This window comes from Protopterus annectens, chromosome 1.part0 (assembly GCF_019279795.1).
Source record: "Protopterus annectens isolate FY-2018-M chromosome 1.part0, PAN1.0, whole genome shotgun sequence".
In the NCBI taxonomy this organism is placed as follows: Eukaryota; Metazoa; Chordata; order Ceratodontiformes; family Protopteridae; genus Protopterus; species Protopterus annectens.
Window position 1 is genome coordinate 946290658 of NC_056725.1, and position 24156 is coordinate 946314813.

At 44.2% G+C, this 24156-nt stretch overlaps 1 protein-coding gene across 13 annotated transcripts in view; it reads left to right on the top strand.

Moving 5' to 3' along the window:
• Positions 1–24156, top strand: part of LAMA2 (laminin subunit alpha 2) — a 4753606-nt gene that overhangs the window by 840850 nt on the left and 3888600 nt on the right. The window lies entirely within an intron of this gene.

Genomic DNA, 24156 nt, shown 5'->3' on the forward strand with positions numbered 1-24156 from the left:
ATTAGGTAGTTAAACCCTGATAATTATGTTAAGTAAACAATTCATCTGTGTGAGTCTTTTGCATAATTGCAACTGGGCAAGACAGGCTGACAACTATGATATACGCCTTTATGTCACTGGAATGCAACCTGGTTGACTATGGGGTTTGTAAACTGGCATTTAAGCAGACAGCTTGTTTGCAGCTCCCATAGTCAAAATAAATTGATTTCTGTGACATAAAGCTTTAACAGCTTGATTATTAATGGATCCTTTTTCAATGTTGCAGAATTGCACCGGGATTAACCATACATAGATTTCTGTTGTTGGAGTCATCCAAGAAAAAGAGAATGCTTTTATGAAGCATTTTCCAAAGACCATAAATTCCATATGTGTTTCACCAGTTTACAGCTTCATAGATTAGTGTATTGGTTCTTTTCAATTTACTAGAAAGGGACAAAGCTATCAGTGTTATATGAATTACTTGTATTTATTTGTAATAGATATTCTGTTAGTGCTCTATATTAAAATCACTCTTTAACTCATATTCTGGTATTTGTTCTTGCAGAGTTGTAGGTAAACAGAGGCTGTCCCACCAAGTATAGTGCAGAAGGCAAAAAAAACAGTCTGGGACAGGATGCCAGTACATTGCAAGATACCCTTATAGTCAAATCACACACACACACACACACACACACACACACACACACACACACACACACACACACACACACACACAATGCACACACGCCTATGGGTATAACCAATGTCTTTCAGCTTTTCCCGGTTAGGGGTTGCCACAGTGGAACTCCAGTCCACTAATGATTGGCAGTGGATTTTTACAGTGCCAAGGTGCCTGCCCGACACCCAACCTTCAAAGAAGGCGCACCCATTCACGCATGCGCCTACCTGAATGTCTTTAAATGTCACTTGACCATAGGAAGGACATGCAGACTCCACGCAGAAGGTGCTCCAGCCGAGAATCGAACCGGAGAACCTCTTGCTGTAAGGTGACAATGCTAACCGCTGCACCATGGTATACACTGTCAATTTACCTATCAGCATGTTTTTCACATTTATCAGTTTACTCTTCCTAAGCTAAATCTGGGTCCTTGAGCTACTATATGCAAGGACATCTTGATAAAAAAACTGTGAGTCTTTACTATCCATTTATTAATCTGTTTGACAGGTAGCATAGAGGAGTAAGAGTATAAAGTGCTAAAAGCCTCCTTCCTGTGGTACGATGTTTGAATCCCTCTACTTTTATTTTTCAGCTATATGTCCTTGAGTAAGGCACTTTTAACCAGCCAGTGCTTGGGAACAATTTGGAATTTGGGCAAGGCTACACAGGCCCAGATTTATCTCAGCATCACAGGAAAAAGATCAGAACAAAGAGACTTGCGATAATTTAGTTTTAGTATATCCTTTTTTTTTGTTTTAAATGGCAAGAAATATATTTTAAAATAAAAATATATTTTTTGAATTTTATAAACAACTGCAGGGTAATTATTCTGCTCGTACATTAATTGTATCAGTAAAATAATTAGTTCACTACTTTCCATTGGGATGAATGTGAAATAAAACCTGGAATTGACACACCATGCTGTTAGAAGAATTCTCACTCCCCCAACCAACCTTTCATACAGTTACATGTCATGTAAAGCTAGTGCATCCTCCATTGTTTACTGTAACATACTGTAAGCAGAGAGATTTTCTGTTTAATGTTAATTGATCAGTCTGCATAATACTCAGTGGTGGTTGTTCATTTCTACATAGGCTACTGAAGTGAAAAGATGGAAGACAGCAGGTATGACTGGTTACTTTTTGTCAGGAATGATCAGCTCAGTGAATTTCAGGGTTTTGTAATAAAACTAGCTTTTTTGAGCAGTTATGTTACTTGTCATTGTACATAACCAAAAGTTATATTTTTTTCTGCCTTTTATAGTAGATCAGGCATCAGTATTGCCTTTACAGCAGAAGCAGCAGTAGAAAACTACAGGTTAGGTTTGAGGTTGTTAAGGATGTTTTGCTGGGGAAAAAATGAAAAAGGACAGGAACAACTTTGCAGGACTCCCTTAAGGATATTAGCTATAGGAAACAAGAGGCTTTAGAGAATGGGAAAACTGTACATCAACATGCTGACTGGTGAACAAACGTTCTCCAGCAGGGTATTAACATACAAGTATTGCCTGCTGGAAAATGTGTCCTCTGCTTCATGGCAGCATATCAAGCTGCTGTAGAGCTCAGGCTGCCATTGTTTTATGCTCGCTAAACAGTGGTTCTGTTGTTTAGTGAGCATAAAATGTAAAACAGAAAAAGAGAGACTGTCCTGGGGATTTAATAAAGTCCATGTAGGAATAGTGTAAGTCCTACATGGAAGGTACCGTGGCCGTGTCTGTGGCTCCCCCTCAGCAGCATGCCTTGCATATTAATGAAGATACGCTACTGAGGAAAAGCTGTATAACACAGTTACAGAATCAATGTAGGGCATGTGTTACAGTGTCCGGAGATGAGTAACATACCCCCTGCACTGTCAAAGTGCTGAATTATCAGTGTATGGTACTGAAAATAAAATATAAATAGTTACATTTTTTTGTGTGTGTTTGAGCGGTGCGGTGCACAGAAATGGACATGTGCCAAACATCTAAAAATAGAAACTGTATGGATTCAATTATAAAAGGAAAGGTCAAGTTTAAGCATAGTTGAGTGGGTTTGCATGCCATGCTGCAGTGCTCAGCGGTGCTTAAACTAGTGGAGATATATATATATATATATATATATATATATATATATATATATATATATATATATAGATATATATATATATATATATATATATATAAAAGTACAACAGCAATTCATGAGGCTACTTAGCTGAATTGTTAGAGTGACAGCCTCCTGTGCAGTCGGTGCAGGGTTGGAACACACAGACTGGTTATTTTGTAAATACACATTCTGAGAGTTATTTTAAATACTGATGAAATAATTGTGTAATCACACAGACAGGTTATTAATATCATTGTGCAAATACATGTTTATGAGATGTACTAGTAAGACCTGATTGAATTTTATGTGACTACACAGACAGGTTATTAAGCATGCATGTTGCAAATACATGTAAGAGATGTATTTTAAACCCCTGATGGAATATTGTATGCATGCAGAGACATTTTATGAACCATTTATTTTGCAATTTCACAATTATGAAATGATTAATGAAATCCTGCAGTGCTGCGCCAAGCTGAGCTCCATTAAGCATAGCTAAGCCTACCCAAGCACTGCTTAAGCAAGGAATGTTTTAGCAGTATTTTGCCATTTGCACATTGCTAAGCAGTGCAAAGTGCTGCTAAGCAATCTCCGTTTGAGCAGTGCTCAGCCCAGCTAAGCTGGTGTGTGCTCCACTAAGCAATGCTAAGCATTGCCTGTTTAAGCATTGCTCAGCTGAGCTCAGCAGGTTTGCACAGTGCTAAGCGAAATGTCACATTTTTAAAAATGGCCCAGTGGCAGCAAAGGGAGGGAAAACAGTCTTATTTAAGTGCAACAGGCAGGAATACAGCCAGAATATTTTGGAGTTTGATCTTGGCAAAGACTATGGCAGACTTTGGAGAGGATGTGAGCTTCAGGGCACAGCAGTGGGGCATTCTGGAGTTCAGGGTCATGGTTGGACTCCTTGTAAAAGATCATGACATCTGGCTGCTGCAGGTTCAGTACCAGGGGTTGGAGTATAAATCAGATAACTGTGACTGGCTGGCACACGACCTCACTAGTGCAACTGTTATCCCCCAAACAGGTAAGCAGGTGCATCACCATTATGATGATCTGAGGCATAGGATGGGGGATCTCTTGACCACTTGGACCTAAGATGCCCAGGATGACAGTGCCCCACAAATTTGTAAGTAGTGTTAGCATTGCTTTACCAGTAACTAATCTGCATGTGTGATAGACAGATATGCATAATGGTGTGTTTCTCTCCCCACAGCTGCAGAGGAGAGAGCTCACAACCTGGAGGCCCATGCAGGGCTACTGGCCAGGTTGCACCGTGAGTGTGGTAAGTACAGCTGTATCTTGTAATCTATAGTCATATAAACAAGAAAGAGTACATTAGTAACGGCCACTATGTTTTGAATGTACTACAATGAATGTGGTCATAGACCTGGACTGATATGACTGAGTAATGCCAGGTACAGTTCAATAAAGATGAAAGTATGATACCTAATAATGTTACAGAAAAAAGTTTCTATTGCATTAATAATGTTAAGGAAATAAAAGTTTCTACTGCATTAATAATGTTAAGGAAACAAAGTTCAACTACATGAATAATGTTAATGAAATAAAATTCAACTGCTTCATAATGGCAAAGAAATAAAGTTCAACTGCATTCAAAATGTTAAGGAAATAAAGTTTCTATTGCATTAATTGTGGAATTAGAGCTGTATTGCAACACCTGCATTATAGGAAGTGTTCATCAATAAAGACTGTTACATGTATACCAATCACTGTATGATGCCACCCCTAATAAAGCTGTGTTGTGCAATATGTGTGTATTTTGGGCTGTTGGTCAAGAAATCGGGTAGTACAACTGCTGTGAAGTAAAAATGGAATAATACCAGAAAGTGACTGAAGGTTAGCTAATAAAAAAGTGTTTTGCTAAACTGTAGATGTGAAACTGTACTAAAAAATGTAATGCATTATGATATTTCTTCTGCACTAAGATCTGAACCTAAAATAGGAACGGCCAAGGTATATAGTGTGCATCTCAGGATTGCCTTGAGTTAACCACTGCATTTCAGCTATATTCATTCCTGATCTTAGTTATGCTGATACAGGGAAGTATGAAACTGTAATAGCTGTAGACTGCAAATATAACATCTGCAGCTGTATATGGGTCAGGTAGGCAACCCAGCAGTTCAATATGGTCTGTACACATCACACATAGTTCCACCCACTAGGAGTTAATTGTCAACACCTGCATTCCATGTATTAATACACAGTTCACCTACTATCTCTGTCATGCATGAATCTCATGCATGTGTGTTCAAGTGTCACTGCAGTCTTGTACAACACTCTAACTCTATTACCAGGTGACAGATTGTTACCAGGGGAGCTCTAGGTACATATCAGTCAATCAATAATCAGCAGTGGCTCAGTAACTCAGTTTGATAAACACTAGGTATGATGTGCATTTTATCACACATAGACCAGGGTTCAAATCCAGGGATAAGTACTACTAAATATTTATAGAAACAGTTATGTATTGTTAACAGATGTTCCTCCACAGGAATTGCAGGTAAATAAATAGCTGTAGTAGCTGTTCGAATGGGTTACTAATTTGTGTGTACAGATGTACCAGAGTATTAACAGCATTGCTCAGCAAGGTGATAAGACGTCAGTATATAAACAGTCAACAAGTACAATACTAATACAGGTTAATAAAACAATTAAAACTGTTTAATCTTGGTACGGCTGTATGCCTGGTGTGTCTGTGAATGTCTGCTAATAGTCTAATCCCATGCCTATCAGGGATGGCATGATAAGTGTAACATCTTTGTACTGTGCACGATACATGTCTTTCAAGTGTCACACTGTCACCGACTGTGATCACTATTGCCAAATTCCTTAGACACAGATTTAACAAACACTTGATTTATGTCAATAGTACACTACATCAGTCCACTGTACACCTTGGTACTCATATATGTTCTGCTAAAATGTAATAGTCCCCTGTAGTTGTGTACCTGTAGGTGTTGCAGCTTGGCCCATAATGTCCCATGCGGATTGCTTGAAAGGTATGTATGTACTACAAAAGCTATAGGGTACGTTTATTCATAAAGTAAAGGCAGACCTGTAGAATATATCAGAGTATTGTTGCAAACAATATACACTATACTTGTAGTAATGGAATGTCATTCTCTCTCCTCGCTCCTTATCTGCATCATAATTTATTATTGTTATGCACTGGGTATGGCTTACTTTTACATATGTTGCTCTCAAAGCATTATGCTGGGCCTTGTGTTTTATTATTGTTACATATTACAATGGTTGCATATTAACATACCTTATTGAATTACCTATGTTGTTGGCCTTTTCCCGTAACTGTTACTGGCATGCCATTACAATACTGATTGTTATACCACTTATTGTGTTTCATATGCTATGCAATGTTATGTTACTGGGTTAATTGGAACAACCTGGCATGCTGTTATAACTAATGATGTTATGTTGTCCCATCTCGCCTTCATTCTTGCTGGTTGGGTTTGAAGCCGATCCTCCGCTCCAACTCTGCCAATATGCAGTAGCTTGAGAGCTTTTACTGGCTCAAGGCTACCCCTTATCCCAACATGCCTAGTGGCAGCTACCCAGATCTCGTTTACCGCTTACAGCGTTGAGATTGCTCCATACTAGCTCAGGCTAAGTACTTTATGTTTTTCTAGTTACTTGCTAATTCTTTGGTATTCTTACTAGTTATATTTACTCATTAGAGTGTGTATTATTCTTCGTTAGTTTAACGACCCTTTTCTCTGCTCTTTGTGGTGTTTTTTGGCCATTGTTCTTTCTTCCAGAACTGCTTTCCCCTTAGAGCCCGTTTAAGTTAGAGTGTTCTTCCTTTTCTTCACCCTTCTCTGGGATTGTCATTTAAGTTAGAGGGTCTCCCATCAGGGGAGTTGCCATTTAAGTCAGAGGCTCTCCCCCTTCCTTCCTTCCTTCTTCTTCCTTTAAAAAAAAAAAAAAGATAATTTTAAGGTTGTTTCCTTTTGTGGTATCAGCCTGTTTACTTCTGCTTGTTGTAGGCTGTAAGTGATAGTTTTTCTGTTTTCTCTGTGGGAACTTTTTCCCCTGACTAGTGCTAGCTATGTCTAAAGAGTCTAAACCCTCTGGGTTTAAAAAAATGTGACTCATGTTGTCAGTAAATGTCCATTACGGACGGGCAGAAAATGTGACTCATGTCAGTAAATGTCCATTACGGACGGGCACACAAGTTGCATTTATTGGTTAGGGGCTGTTCACCTGTAGGACACTTGCTTGATCTGTCATGCTTTCAGTTCCAGAGTCCTGCAGGAAAGAAAAAATAAGCTTATTTTATGTGTTCTCCTGAAGAACCCTCAAGATGCCTCATCTCAGGGTCCTCAGCCAAGCAAAGTGTCTGAGAAACACTCCAAGCCCTCGGTTCTGAGCTCAGTACAGACAAAAATTACTGAGAAGCCTTCAGATCTGTTGGCCCCCAGCATTGGCTCCAACAAAGATAAGTCTCCGGCGGCTCCATCTGTGTCCTCGGAGCCAGTCCGGATCCATAAGAGATCAAGGTCTTCCTCTGTGGAGCCAGTATGCTCCACTCCACAATCTCTTCAGCTGCAACCTGGAGCAGGCAGTCATGGGTCCTCCTCACACTCCTCTCAGTCCTCCAAACTTTTGGATCATGATGTGGAGAGAGTGGTCAACAGGCTCCTCAAGTCAAAGGCACTTGCTAAATTACTCTAAAATCCAGCCTATAAGGATTTGGCTCCTTCAGCCCTCCCAGCTTCTCCATTGATTCTTCCTCTGACTCTTTTGGGCTCAGAGCCAGAGTGCTTGGAGGTCAGGTGGTGGAACTGTTAGCTCCAGTTTCTTCTCCCTTATCGATTCCGACATCCATTTTGATCTCCTTGATGTCTCAGTCCATCGAGGGGTCTGGGCGCTGAAGCTCTCTCATTGGCTCTGAGGGAGGAAGTGACATCGGACCCTTGTCTGACCCCGCTGTCCCTTTTTTGAGCTTCAGCGCAGGTGAGCTCAGCTCCGACATCGGCCTCGGAGCATTCACTCCCGGTTCAAAGGAGATCTCTGGGCTCTTTGAAACCAGAGGCTCCTACGGCTTGGGACCATGATCCCTTCAAGGTGATGAGGCGTGTGCTGTCTCCTGAGACTGCTCCACCCTTGGCTCCTTCTCCCTCGGTGCCTGTGCTGGCCTTTGTCCCTCCTCCTGCTAAGCGTAGGGAACTTGTGCCCCAGGATGCCCCACTGGGTGACCCCACTTCTTCCAAAACCTCCCCCAAACATTTGGAGGAGGTCCCTTGGAAGCAGAAATGTAAGAGAAAGCATCTAGACTCCTCTGAGCCTATCACTTTGGATACAGACTTGGATGAGTTGGAAGGATCCCCACAGTCCCCCTCTGAGGATGTCTCCTTTTCAGAAATCTTGAAAATCCTCAAACAGAGGGGTGGCTGGAAGTTCCTAGCCCCTTCTGAAGATGAGTCCATATACCTGGAAGCATTTGTTTCCCAACCCTCCACCTCTTGGGTGTCTCTGCCTTTCGACCCACTTTTGTCTGCAGTGAGTTGTAATAGGTGAAGTGCTCCAGAGACCATGGAACCTGTTCCGAGGAGACCTAACAAATTTATTACAGCCAAAGAAGATAAGTCTTTCCTTTCCAAGGGAGTCCCTGTTGATGTCATGGTGGTGGCAGCAGCCACCAAGAAGGAACTCATGGAAACGTCTTCATTTGTCCATCTGCCGAACAAAAGTCTAGTACAATGGACAGGTATGGGAAGAGAATGTTTTCTTCAGTGACTTTTACTCTCAGATCACTGAATTACTTGTCAAATTTCACCCAACTTCAATGGGATCTCCTGAAGGAGCTAGGAGATACCCTGCAAGATCCTACAGCTGAGGGAGTTGCTAACAGTGCAGCTTCCCAGCTTGCGACCTTGACCTCACTGGTTAACTCCTCCATGAGGCTCATCTCTTACACGGCAGATGGAGTGAGTAGGGCAGCAGGTAATGGAGTACCTTTATGCAGACACTCCTGGATGTGCCTTTGTCAACTTGCGGAAACCTTTAAGTCTTCAATTACCAACACCCCCTTTGATGGCTCATCCATGTATGGGCCTCAGGTAAAAGAGAGTCTCACCAGGTGTGAACAGGATGGCAGGACTCTCTCTGCCATAGGGGTCATTTTTTTCCACTCTATCTAGGCCCTATCCTAAGGGTCAGAAGAGTGGTAAAATGTGGTTCCAGAAATCCCAGGGATCTTTGCCTGACATACTTCATGATTTTTCCCCCACGGCAGAGGGGGAAACTACAATGGAAGACGCCGCCCTCCTGGCAGAGGGGGTCCGCAGCAGCAGGGCGACAGAGATACTTTTTCTGCTAGGCCTTTCCAGCACTCCTGAAGGGAGGCCCGGCTGTCCACCTCTGGAGGCAGTCAGGGGCAGACTATCACTGTACCCATCAGCCTGGCAATCTATCACGAGAGAAACATGGGTACTATCGATAATATCCAAGGGCTACAAAATTCCTTTTTCTCAGTCCCCCTCAAAAGACAAATGTTCTATCCCAGATGTTCCACCCAGTCTTTGGGATCACGCAATCCTAAAGGTTCAAAGATTGGTAGAAAAAATAGCCATCCAGGAAGACCCAGAAGACCAAATCAGATCCGGAACTTACTCAAGGTTCTTTTTAGTTCCATTAGAAGACAGGGGACTGGAGACCAATCTTGGATCTCAGGAAGCTTAACCAATCGGTAAAAAAGACGAAGTTCCGAATGGTGACACTGCAGTCCATTCTTCCCTTCTTGGGTCAGGACAATTTGATGTGCTCCATAGATCTCCAGGATGCGTACTACCATATAAAAATGGACAGACAATCCAGGAGATTCCTAAACTTCTGGCTGGGAGCCAGTCATTATCAGTTCAGGGCCCTGCCCTTTGGTCTCACTACATCCCCTAGGGTGTTCACCAAATGTATGGCAGTAGTCATGGCTCACCTGAGGAGTCTAGGATTCCAGGTGTTTCCATAGCTAGACAGTTGACTTCTCACTGCTATCACCGAGCATCAACTAATCAAGGCACAGGACTACACAATCCAAACTTGTTCCCAGTAAGGTATCACAATAAACTACGAAAAGTCTGCCTTGTTGCCTTACCAGTCTATTACCTTTATAGGGGCAGACTTAGATACAAGACGCATGATGGCAAAACTGCCTTTAGACAGGGTGTCAACCATTTGTCAACAAGCTTCCTTTCTCGTAAACAAGATGAGAGTTCAGGCAAGACAAGTCTTACAAGTATTGGGTTCAATGACTGCAGCTATTACACTAGTTTCTTTAGCACGGTTTCAGATGCGGATTCTACAGTGGCTTTGTTTTGCTCAGTGGTCTTTCCAGGAACTGCCAATGTCACACATGATCTTGATCACAGAATGTTGCAAAAAGGACCTACTATGGTGGCTGGTCTCCCCCCAGATGACTCTGGGCAGACCCTTTCTAGACCCACATCCGGTAGCCACAGTGACCACGGATGCTTCCCAGATAGGGGGGGGCATTATCTGGGACAGACTGTCCAAGGAACATGGCAACCTCATGAATACCATTTGCACATCAGTGTTCTAGAGATGAAGGTGGTGCTTCTGGCATTGCAAGCACTTCAAGACTCTCTACCTACAGGGACCATTGCAATCCAGACAGACAGTATGTCAGTGGTATGGTACATCAACAAGCAGGGCAGAACCAGATCTTACCCCTTGTGTCGGGAGGCACTTTGAGTATGGAAATGGGTGATGTCTTCCCAACGTTTTCTGATTGCAGCGCACATTCCCAGAAAATCCAACATGATAGCAGACAGGCTCAGCAGGGCTATCCTCATGCATCATGAGTGGTCTCTGAAGCAAGAAGTTGCGGAGTTAATTTTCCACAAATAGGGCCAACCATGCTATGTGATCTTTTTGCCACTCCCCTAAGCAACAAATGCAGCAGCTAGTTCACCCTAGTTCCCCCTCGGGGACAGTCACCCAGGGATACACTTGTTAATGATTGGCCTCCGGGACTACTGCATACTTTTCCACCCTTTCCTCTCATTCTAGAGGTACTTCAGAAAGCAAAATCATAAAGTTGCAAACTCAACCTCATTGCTCCTTACTGGGCTCATCTGATATGGTTTCCATTTCTTTGCCATCACCTTCAACTGGAGCCCTGGATAATGGACCCAGTTCCGGACCTCCTGATGCATCAGTCAGACAGGCTTCTCCCATCCCTTCAAACTCTTAAGCTGACTGCTTGGTTACTCCACTTCCAGTCTTAGCCAGGCTCCAAAACATTTCTCTTGCTGTACAACACATACTAGTGTCCTCACACAAGCCCACTACTGGAACGATTTAAACTAGCAAATGGAAAAAGTTTCCCTTACTTGGCCAAAAGTAATAACATTGATCCTTTTATGAGTCCTGTTCACAATATTCTTGACTTTTTGGCCAAAACCTTCAAAAAAGGGGCAGCTGCAGCTACTATTAGGGTCCAACTGGCTGCCATCTCCAATTTTCATGTATGAGACTTGGGTTCAAGCATTATGTCCCATAAGTTGTGCAGAGCATTCTTATGAGGTACAACACTTCTATGGCCCCCGGTAAGAGAACCTCCCCCCAGGACCTAAACTTGGTTTTAGCTTCAATGGCTCTGCCCCCTTTTGAACCAGCAGCATCTTGCCCCTTGAAGTTTCTGTCTTGAAAAACCTCTTCTTGGTTGCAATACCTTAGCTAGATGGGTTTCTGAATTACATGCTTTGTCTATTCACCTGCCATATCTCATTTTTCACAGAGGTAGAGTCTCTCTAAGGATCAGTCCTTCTTTCTTGCCAAAGGTTTGTTCTTAGTATAACTTAAATCATTTCATTGAGCTTCCTGTGTTCTTCCCCAATTATGGCAACAAGGCAGAGTATAGATTACACCAATTGGATGTTCATAGACAATTACAATTTTATTTACACAGGACCAAAGACCTCAGGAAATCAGACCAATTGTTCATATCCTTTGCTGACAATAAGCAAGGTTATCCAGTTTCTAAAATGACATTATCAAAATGTCTGTCAAACACAATCAGTTATTCATATGGTTTGTGTAAAAAGATGCTTCCACAAAGATCCAGAGGACATTCAACCAGGACCTTAGCCACCTCTGTTGCCTTTCAAGCTAAATTGCCTTTAGATTCAATCTGTGCAACAACATGGGCAAATCCTCATACATTTATCTCTCATTACGAAGTGGAAGTGGTCTCCTGGAATAGGGCATCCTTTGGTTCCACGGTCCTGGAGAGTTTGTTCCAGTGAGCCACCCAAGAACCAGGTGCTGGGTACATGGTCCCAACCAGCAAGAATGAAGGTGAGATGGGACAACATAACATAAAGAAGTTATGTACCTACCATAACATTCCATGTTTGTTGTCATTCATCTCGCCTTCCTTTTTGCATCCCCCTTCTTTCGCCCTTCCTGGAGGTTCGAGAGAAGTTCTTTATTGGTTACACTGGCTGAGTTTCCTGCTGACATACAAGGTTGATTAACCATACTTTGTCCTTTTTTCTTTCCTTCCTACCTTGGTGTAAGAGCTTAGTAAAAAAAATGTTTTTCTTACTACATATGTCTAGTGTGGGCTATTAGAAATGAGATCTGGGTAGCTGCCATTAGGCATGTTGGGATAAAGGGTAGCCTCAAGCTAGTAAAAGCTCTTAAGCTATTGTATATCGGCCAAGTCAGAGCCGGGGATCAGATCTGAACCCAACCAGCAAGAAGTAAGGCGAGATGAAGGACAACAAACATTTAACAATATGGTAGGTACATAACTTCTTTTTTAAATGTTCTGTTCATTACTAAACTATACACTTTGAAAAAAACCTCCACACTATAGTTCACCTGGGTAGGCCGGTTCCTGCAGATCTACCTACCCTACCTCAACCAGCCATGGTACTGGATCATAGCACATCTGTGACCCAACCTGGAGCTGTCCCCTCCACCAGTCTTGAACCACCTATGGGTGTAACTGCCTCAGGACACGGGGCTCTTCCCCCCCCGGGAGCAGGCATGAAGAGGGCATAGTCACCCAGTGACAGTCACCAGGGATGGTGTGCAAGATCATGCACTGTGGGTTTGATAATCACTTGTGCTGGATTGAGGGCAGACTAGCCAACCTGGAGGGGCAGGCTGGCCCCAGTGCCCAGGCCCCAACACAGCCCCCTTCAGGTCAGTGAAGGATCAGAGGTGACTGCCCATGGGTTGAGAGTTGAGTCTCACTGCTGCTGTCTGGGGAGACATGGCTCTCTGATTCCACAACACCCTCCCCGTCCAAGGTGTTTATCCCCCCTCATGTGTCATACATTGCCTCTGCATGCTGTTTTTTCTGTTTGCAAATGCTCCCTCTCCTACCCAACTTACTTCCTTACACGTACCTATATCCCTTCCCCAACATTCCACTCTCTCCTTAAAAAAAGGGCATCTGTCCCACAAAAAGAAAAATATCGCCCCATACATAGCTCTCCATTTTGCCACCACATACACTGCCCACAATCAATCATTACAGCAATTAATTAACACAGTTATGTCACCCACACCCCTCACTCTGGGATGTGAGGCTCCAAATTCCAAATTTGCTGCAACCTTCACAGCTGTTGTTATACAAGAAATGGAGAGCTATGGTCCTTTCCTATACCTGTCCTGCACATTCCTACCTGCCTTTCACTTAGTTTTTACCCCTGCTTGCCCCCATTTCACCACTTTCCTATCACCTATTTTTTTTTTCTTTTTTGGGAATAGCGTGGATTTAAACCTGTGCAAGCCTGTTTAAAACTGCTTTAATCACCTTCCGTCTTTCTAACATTGTTATGCACATCAACAAAATGATCACCCCTGCCAAATCTCAAACCCAGGACCCTGTCATCTACAACATAGTGCATTAGCCTACTAGGCCACTCAGCTCTGACGTGTAACAGGTGTTTCCATAAACATATCCTGAGTGCCAGTGATACACAGCTTGTACATATAATGGGAAAAATGACAGAGTACTTGGGATTATGATGCAGACACCAAACCAGTACATGGCAAAATAAACATTGATGGATGTACTTGATGCCTAGGATAGCAGGTATGGCTGACAACTGCACAGACTGTTGCAGAATGTCCACAGTTGTGCCACCTACTTTTGGCACACTTGTCACAAAACCTATTCTTTGTACTGAAGTACTGGCAAATCAGTACAGATTGAGATTAGAAAATCATGACAGACAGATCAGTGTCACACATTTTACCCATCCAAACACACATATTCGTGCCATTCCTGTGTAACAGACTGCATGCATGCACATATATCTTACAAATACACCTGCTATAGTAATAACTCAGTAGCTCAATCTGTTACATTCCTAGCATTCTTTACATTTTGCCACCCACAGTCTTGACTTCCATTCCAGTCTGTTGTACATCACGTATATGCTTGTCAATACAATAAATAACTGACTGAGCCATGTAATTTTAAGCAGAACTGGTTGCTGCTACTGCAGTCATTTCTAGCATGCTGTACATTCTGCCACCCACAGTCTTTGCTTCCATTCCAGTCTGTTGCATGTCAAGTACATGCTTGTCAAACCAACAAATAAATGACTGAGCCCTGCAGTTTTAAGCAGAACTGGTTGCTGCTGCTGCAGTCACTGCCACCCATATTACCACATCAAAAGCCTGTAGGTTGGAACACACTTCACAAATATGTGTAGGCACCCTAAATGTCCCCCACCACTCTCTGGATGGCACTATTACATAACATATATACCTGGGGCACATGCCTCACCTGGACTGTTATGGGTACCCTCACCCTGGCTATGCTGTGCCAACAGCGCTGACACTGCTCCCTCACTTACATATACAACTTGCTGTCCCCCAGTGTGTTCACAATCCCCAGTATGACTCCTGGGCTGAATGCAGCAGCTGCAGTCTGCAACAAATGTGGCAGTATGTTCAGCTACCTGCTGCAGACCTACCATAACTCTCAACCACCTAGAACAGGGTATCCACACAACACCCATATATAAAGGGGTGGGGTGGGATGGTCAAGTGATAGGGACATGTGTCACAGTCTTCCCCTGCAAACATACACAGCTGATAGACCAGCAGCTACTGCAGCAGCATGCATATTCTGATGCAAATAACGTATGACACTCACATTTGTCTGTCCCCTTACTGACTTCAACCCACATTGTTAAACAGTAAACTGCCACATAATCCGAAAGTCACAATGGCCAAACATAACATGCCAAGCTGTGGACATACCACATAAATGCGGACAGTGGACAGTATTTTTACCTACCCTCTGTGATGCTGTAATCCCCACACCTCGATAATGTACATCTCACAGGCGAAGAAAAGGGTCAAGGCTTACATGATGGCCTTAAGTATAGCACTGTGTTGCCATGCCATTGGCTAATGAAAATGCAGCCCAGCTGTTCTGGATGCAATTAGTAAATGTGAGCCACAGACTGGTTCACAGGTAATCACCTTTTCATGAGCATTATCTACAAAGGTCAAGCTGCTGCCTATGGTAAGCAGGTCTTTGACTTTCTTTACGAAGACAGACTGTGGGAACATAAGCATTATACTACAGGAATTCTGCACATAAAGGAGAACAGCACTATACCAGGTATGTAATAGAAGTCCCCATGTAATGAGACACAGATGGGAGGATGTAGTTATGGGAAATAGGGATTACAACAGTAGGTCTGTAGTACATATCTTGGAATGGCATGTTGCTGTTAGTCAGCTGTCCAGCACCTACAGGCTTCCCTTTTGGCATTGTCTGCTGTGACATACATCACAGCTCTGGCCCTCTGAGTCCCTCCAACAATATTTGGTTCATGTACGAATGCTACTGGATTGTGGTTTAGACAATAGTGGCAGTAAGTACTGGTGGATACAGCTGGCATATCACATGATTTAATGTCAGTCAGCTCCTCTCACTCAGTGAATGTCACACAGGCATACTACAAACATTGTGCAGGAGTCCCTGACTGTTCCTGATGTACTCCAACTGTTTGCCAAACATTCACATTTGTCTGGCAGAAGGTCCACATATTATCAGGCATATGTACATATTCAGCAAACATCTGTGCACTGCGTTTGCCAGGCACCTATAGGGAGAATACCCTACAGCACATTTGCAGTGCTGTCTGTCACTGAGTCACACAGATGTTGCTGGACTGTCCCCATACACTTATAGTACCACTCACTTATTTGTCTAATGGTAGCTGTATGACATGGCACTGGGACATTGCCCATAGGAGACAAACCACAATAGATGGCAATGATGGGTGTGGTGGCATAACTACACAATCCATCACAGCACACAGGGCCATGACCGGTATACCTAGGCTCATAGGAGGTTACTAGACTATTGGCCCTGAGGCCCTCATAAGCCTAGCCCACAGTTGAGCCCATGTTTATGCAAGTCAGCACCTGATGCCTCAGTCCAATAGGGACACAGGTGGTATCCCAAGGGTATATGTCCTAATTACCATCCAGTTATCCAGGTTTCACTTAAAACTGTGTAAAGAGGTACTCTACCTGGTGTGGATAGGGTGTCCATTTCACAGCTGGGTGAGTGTCTGGGGCACACATCTGACCCACCAAGTCCTGTTGATGTCACAGATCAGGTAGTGGCTGTGGGACACAGGTATGTGGCCATGCATGGTATGTGGTGTGGAGGGCTGTGGAGTTTGTTTGTGTTGTTGCTTCAGAGGTCTCCTTTGTTTGGTGATGTGCATGTTGAGGACCTCTGCATATGTGGATGTATGTTGTGTAGGTGTGGGTGGTGTGTGAGGTGTACTGATTGTGCTGACATCCTGCTTGGTGCCAGATATGCAGGCTTGAGAGGGAGAGAGCATGGACTCTAGGTTCCTAATGTCATTGCATCTCTCACATATTATGTTCCTTGGTGGTGTTTGTAGATGGTTGTTGGTGTACATGAGGCATGTGCTACATTGTGTCAGGATGCCCATATCAAATAGACTGGCAGGGGAAACTGTAGGACATTGTCCAGTCATATGTGTCAGAATCTGAGGGAGGAAGGCCAGGGAGACCTAAGTGGTGAACTTACAGCCCAGGTGCATAAAACAAAAGTAGGAGGCTGACACTACTGCATACAATGTGGACAGGCTATAAAGAAGCAGTAATAGGTGCAACAGAAAAGATGTAGTTGAACACTTTAGGGAACATGCAGCAAGTAGCAGGAAACAGCAAGATGGGGAGGGAATGCATGATGTATTGCCAATATGTTTCTGATAGCCACATACATACTGTGGTGAAAGATAGTGGGGTATGATGTGAGAGTTAGCAGAAGACAGTGCTGGCAAATGTGGATGTGCAGTGTGTACATAATGGAGAGCAATGTATGTGGTCCTGTAATGTGTTCCCTTCTTCTTGTCTTTCAGGGCTTATGTACAGATGGAGGAGCCCGCCTGTTTCTGCAGCCAAGAATGAAGTTATAGTTGACGGCCTCAGACTGCATCATGACATCCTACTGTCAATGAGTTGGCAGAATCGGAAACATAGTGTTGCACTGTGGGCAAACCTTGCGGTATCAGTAAATCATGTATAGCTACAGGAAAGATGCTATGAGCAGATCCAACACCGAGCCACATATATGATAAATACTGCACGGCAAAGGGATGCAGCTGTGGCCAGTGACTGTGCTGGCACCAGTGGAGGGACTGCTGCACAACAACCACTCTTGGCCACAGTGGAGTTCCTGGCAAACCTGGGTTCAGCCACCAGCTCACAAACATCCATCACCCTATATGTCGAGGAGGTGGGTGGCACAGCTCCCACAGCAGAGGAGCAGCCAGATAAGCCTTCTGTGGTCATCACTTTAATACTGTAGCAGTCATAGTGGCAGCCTCTGCATACCTGTACATGGATATCAGGTCAATCTTCATTGGGGGGAGGTTGCAATGCATATGTGTGCACACATACTCAGATTGTCAGCAGTGTGGGCAGTATCACAGTTCATACTGTACATGTTGATATATGCAGATATTAGCCTGTACCAATGCCACATTTGTGTTTGCTGACAATTCCTCTCCCCTACAATTCCATAGGTACATCTGGTGTGGCAGGAGTCCAACATCCTGTAGCCAGTGAGTGTGAAGCTGTTTTGTTATGGCTCATCTATACCCTAGGAAAGTTAAGGGCTGTATGGCTCATCTATACCCTAGGAATGTTAAGGGCTGCCAGTTAGCCATGGACACAGCTGTTAAGCTTAGCCATAGTGCAATAGTTGTATGTTCAGTTGTAGAGGGGTTCACTGCAGAGCATTGAATTGGTAATCACAGTAGCATATTTGCAGGAGCTGTAACACATTTGAACATATTTTTGTGATGGTCTAGGCGGTCTGCTATAAAGAGTGGTGGAAACGGGTGCACTGTGTTTTAGGTGAAGGTCCATCACATACACTGGCATGTCACTTATCTCACAGGTGTATAATACTGGCAACATTAACCCGACGTAACTGCACTGCATGTGGTTAAGGGCTTGTCATGTTGTATCTGTTGTGGTCTGCATGTGTTGTATATGGGATCAGTAATAAGGTGTGGTATGTATAATGCAGTTGTGGCACCTCATCTGTATGTGTGTATGTGGATTAGCAGACATAATAGTGCAGGTATTAATGTAGTCATGTTGTCTTCCTCCTCACCAGTGACCGTGGGGGTTGGAGTTTGTCTCCCTCACAACCTGATGTTAGTGTCTCATTGGACTCTGATGATGATGGTGGCCATAGTGAGGCACAGGTGGGGATGTTGGTGGCTGAATCTGTCCCATGGGATGACATCCCACGTCCTCCCCCAATGTCCCCACACACAGTCAGTATGCCCACACATACTCAGTCCTCTGTTACCACAGATATTGGACAGTCAGAGAGTGTTGACATCAAACAGGAGAGTGTAGCAACTATGGCATCTGTGAATGTAGATACTAGCCATAGCCAGAGAGCTGGTGAGGTCCCACACAGGCAGATCGACAGGGGTGTTCAAAGGGGGACTGCTGCCCATCCACCACCTGTCACAGGTCATCACTAGTCATTCTACACATGTTTTGGTCCATCATAGAGGCAGAGGCATGTTCTGAACGCAACACCAGATGGATGCTCAGGATCATGGATGCATCACTGTCTGGCATCCAGGACTCCATCCACAACATTGGTGATGCCATGCATCATTATGCTAATGTGGTGGACAGACGTTGGGGTGAGACATTGTCCGTCTTTGACCGCACATTGTGTTGGAACATGTGGTGGGAGTAGGGCATCGAACACATGGACGTAGGTCAGCACCAACATCAGCTGTGAGTCCACATGGCTGTGCACAATCACACTCCCATAGTGGCAGTACCACCAGCACTAAAGAACGTAGGGTGTTTTCCACACCATGACATGGCAGGCCATGGGCACATGGTCCTAGGTGGTCCCATGAGGGACACGGACCCAGCAGACACGAGTCACTGTCAGCAAGTAATACCACATCTGACCATGGGCATGGTGATGCCAGTGCCACTCCTGGCAGATGCAGTTCCCAAGTTCATGGCCAGAGATGGTGAACTGTACATACTGCCATATACGGTCCACATCTGCTCAACATACCCTAGTGTAGGACTAGCACATGGTTTGACTTTGTATGCGCACACACTCATACATCACTGTCACATGCAGGTCACCAACAGACACACACAGCTCCTCTCCATGGCCCAGCTGACCAGCACCCCTCCAGACACGCACAAACACACACACACACACACACACACACACACACACACACACACACACACACACACATACACACACATGATGTCAGCTGTGTGGTACAGCCTTGGCCTTTAGCAACCCCACACCACACCCTGTGCATGTAATACCTGTGGCACATCCCTGTCATCCATACCATCGATGCTGGGACATGCAAATATGTGTCTGATGCACACAGTGACTATAGTACATTTAATGACAGTTTGTAGTGCAGTAGTGTTATGCCCTGTAAGGTGCTGTCTGCTGGCATGTGTCATGAGTACACATCAAAGTGTATGTACCTTTGCTCAATGATGCTTCATTGGTGGTAGTATTGCTGACTGCCTGTTGTCTCCCACATCTTTTTCTGTTTCCATTCCAGGGGTCTGTGTGTCTATGCCTTGGAGAGCTGGTGTCAGTATAGTGGCTCAAGATGGCATGGTGCCAATGAGAAATGTGACTTTGCCAAGGTACATCTTTATATGTACATGGTTACCTAGGTGCATATGTTTGGAACAGTGTGTAAGGGACAATGGGGACAGACAGCATAATCCTACATGCAGACCCATGCTACTCGATACATATCATCTGGGAGTTCAGTAGAATCATAGGTTCATATGATCATAGGAGGTTACTAGAGTAATGGCCCTGGGGTCATTACAGGCCTAGCCATTAGTTTATCCTCAGAGAGAAACATCAGTCAGCACCTGTTTCCCCTGTCAGTAAGGAACACAAGTGGGACCCCTGGGACAGATGTGTGGTTTCCCATCCACTTATCACGGTTGTGCTCGAAGAGGGTCAGCATGGTACTCTGTTTGACGTGTATGGAAAGTGTATTTCTGAGACAGAGCGGTCTCTGGGAGACAAACCTGTCTTCTCCAGCAGGTTGTGTTGCTATCACATGTCAGATTCAGACCTGTCATGCAGGTAATGCGTGAGGAGTTAGACTTCCGGATATGGGGCAGCTACGATAGGGCAGGTTCCAACATTGCCTTGTAGGCATGACACAGCCTACCTCTGAGCAACCTGTCTGATACCCAGAGGAGCAATAGTGATTTGAGACTGTCTGCATGGAACAGGTGCTGGAGGCCATGGATTACCTTTGTGAGTTGTTTCTGTGGCCTTACCAGATGGTGCAGATGTCTGGATAGGTACATACCAAATGGGGAATCGTAGTAAAATATTGGTCTACAGATTGAGGACTATAGAGAGGTAATGACTACCTTTTTTCTGGATGCAGTCCCTTTACCTATGAGATGAACCACATACAAGGCTTTTCTGACCACTGCCACTGCATGATGATTGAATGCAAAACTATCAACCTGAGTACCCAGGTCTTTCAACACAAGCTGTCTGTTTAGAGGGTTGCAGTTGATGTGGTAAACAGTGGGACCATATCTTTGCTGAATGGTATGATCATCGAGTTTTTGCATTAAGCTTGAGTCCGGGACCTTAGCGCTAGTCTGTAGTTGATGTAAGACCCTCTTGCAGTATGTTAACATCATTTGGGGAGTCAATGACAGACAGCACCCAACTTACAGTCATCCACAAACTTGATCAGTACCTAAAAATGTAGGTGGTGGCAGGTAGCATTCGTGCCTACATACATGTGGGTTATTTAGGGGCAGCAGCTACTCACAGGACCTCAAAATGCATACATATTGCACACACATAGGTAAGACAGACTAGGGTTTCCACCTTATAAAATGCCCAATGTGGGACACTTTTTGTAGTAATGTGAGAGTTCATAGGTTTATAGGTTCATAGGTAGGTACTAGGCTATCTGCCTGAGGGCATTTATAAGCATAGCCAGAGTGTGTCGGCTTTCGCCACCCCATTGATTAAGTAACTGATCCTCTGTCAGGCAGAGCCAATGAAGTGATCCCAGGGGTGTATTTTCTGTTACCAATCCACTCGTCAAGGTTTCTCTTGAAGAGTGTTAGTGGGGGGCTCTGCCTGATGTAATTTGGAATTTTGTTCCAAAACATGGGGAGTCTCTGTGACAGGAATCTATCCCTCCAGCATGTTCTATTTATTGTTGTGGCGAGGCTTAGCTCACTAGAGTGCGTGGCTCCCAGTGACTTGGATTTCTTTAGGTGGAGCATGTCCATCAATTCTGAGTTGGACATGGCTTTATAAGTCAGGCAGAGATCACCTCTGAGTAAGCGATATGCCACTGAGTACAGCTGGAGTTTTTTCAATCGGACTGCATAGGACATATGTTTTAGACCAGTAATCCTCTTGGTGAGGTACTTTTGTGGTCTTTCCAGCAGTTGGAAGTGTCTTGTGAGGTACATCCCAAATGGGACATTGTACTCTATGATGGGTGTAATGAGTGACGAGTAGAGGGGCACTATAACCTCTTTATTTCTAGATGTGAACCCTTTAGTAATTAGATGGGCCACATAGAAGGATTTCCTAACTACTTTGGCAATATGATTGTCAAAGGAGAGATTACTATCTAACTGGTTCCACAGATCTCTTATTACCTCTTCTGTATTAAGGGGGCTGCCACATATGTGGTAATTCATGGGTGTTTTGTTTTTCCCAAATGGGATGACTATGCATTTTTTGGCATTTAGCTTGAGGCCATGACTTTGACACCAAGTGTCCGTCTCAGTAAGGCCCTTTTGGAGGATGTCCATATCAGCTGGAGAGTCAATTATGGCTCCCAGTTTGCAGTCATCAGCGAAATTTGTTAGCCATAATCCTCCTGTGTTTGCCTGTACTTCTGAGAAGTATGTGCTGAACAGTATGGGTCCCAGGACCGAGCCTTGTGGGACACCACTTGTGACTGGTTTAGAGTTGGACCTGGAGCCCGCTATTCTTACCGTGTGAGTTCTGTCTGTAAGCCAATTGGCAACCCATTTCATGACATAGGAGTTTATGTTCAGGCTGGTGAGTTTTTCTGTAATACCCGAGTGGGGAATGGTGTCAAAAGCCTTGGCGAGATCAAGGTAGGCTGTGTGAACCACCGTTCCATTGTCTATGGCCTTGGTGACTGTCTCGAAGATGTCAACCAGGTTTAGTAGGCATGATGTGCCCTTAACAAAGCCGAACTGGGTCGGGTCAAGTGTTTGGATGTTCCCAATGTCTTTGTTAATGAGTTCCATGATGATGAGCTCCATAACCTTGCAGACCAGGCTAGTCAGGCTTATGGGGCAATAGTTAGCAGGGTCAGTTTTGGCCCTTCCTTTGTGAGAGGAATAACCGTTGCTGTGCACCATTCTATGGGCACATAGCCTGTGGAGAGGCTGAGATTGAACACTGTGTTTAGGTTGGAGGTTAGTTAATTCTGTAGTTCGTGCAAGACACAGCCTGGGATACCATCTGGTCCCATTGATGCTGTGTTTTCGGCTTTTGAAAGGGCTGTTTTCACCTGTGCGTCTGTGATTTCTGGAAGACTACACTTTTCCGGTATTGTGGTCCCTTTTGGAGGAGAGAGGGGGACGAAATTTGCACTGAATCTATCTGCCAGGATGTTGGCAATATTAGTAGGTTCAGTATATTTTGTGCTATTTTGCACTAGTTCAGTGCATATCTGCGAGTTGCCACTTAGATTCTTAATATAGCTAAAGAAGGCTTTGTGGTTATCTTCCTGGAATTCATCACCTCAAATTCCCTGGATCAGCTGGTAAACTCCCCTACCAGAGGTGAAAACATATTGGACCTGGTCATCATCAACATAGGCGACAGGTGTTCCACACCGGAGGTCAACCCGTCACTGGTTAGATCAGACCATAAACTAATTACTCTGGATGTCCATACCCCACCACCACCCCCAACTAAGGAAATCACAGTAAAAAACTTTTCTAAAGCAAACTTCACCTTACTTAAGACAGAGGTGGTAAGTTTCACAGTCCCCACGCTAAAGGATAATGCTGCCCAAGATGCAGAAACCTTTACAAATGCACTCTATGAGCACATACAAGGATGCATGGATTGTGCCATCCCTAGCAAAACCAAGACTCACTCCTCTAAGAGACGGAAACCAGTTTGGTGGACCCCTGCAATAAACAGGCTATACAATAGAAGGAGGAAACTAGTTCAGAAAAAAAGCAAATCCCAAGAAGGAAAGACATCCCTGATCAGTATCAGTAAGAAACTAAGGTCCCTCATGAAATCATCCAAGGCTAACTTCGAAAGAAAAATAGCCAAAGATTCAAAAGATAACCACAAAGCCTTCTTTAGCTATGTTAAGAATCTAAATGGCAACTCGCAGATATGCACTGAACTAGTGCAAAATAGCACAAAATATACTGAACCTACTGATATTGCCAACATCCTGGCAGATAGATTCAGTGCAAACATCACCCCCCTCTCACCTACAAAAGGGCCCACAATACCGGAAAAGTGTAGTGTCCCAAAAATCACAGACGCACAGGTGAAAACAGCCCTTTCAAAAGCCAAAAACACAGCGTCAATGGGACCAGATTGTGTCCCAGGCTGCATCTTGCACGAACTGCAGAATGAACTAACCCCCCACCTAAACACGCTGTTCAAACTCAGCCTCTCCACAGGCTACGTGCCCATAGAATAGCACACAGCAATGGTTATTCCTCTCCACAAAGGAGGGGCCACAACTAACCCTGGTAACTATCGCCCCATAAGCCTGACTAGCCTGGTTTGCAAGG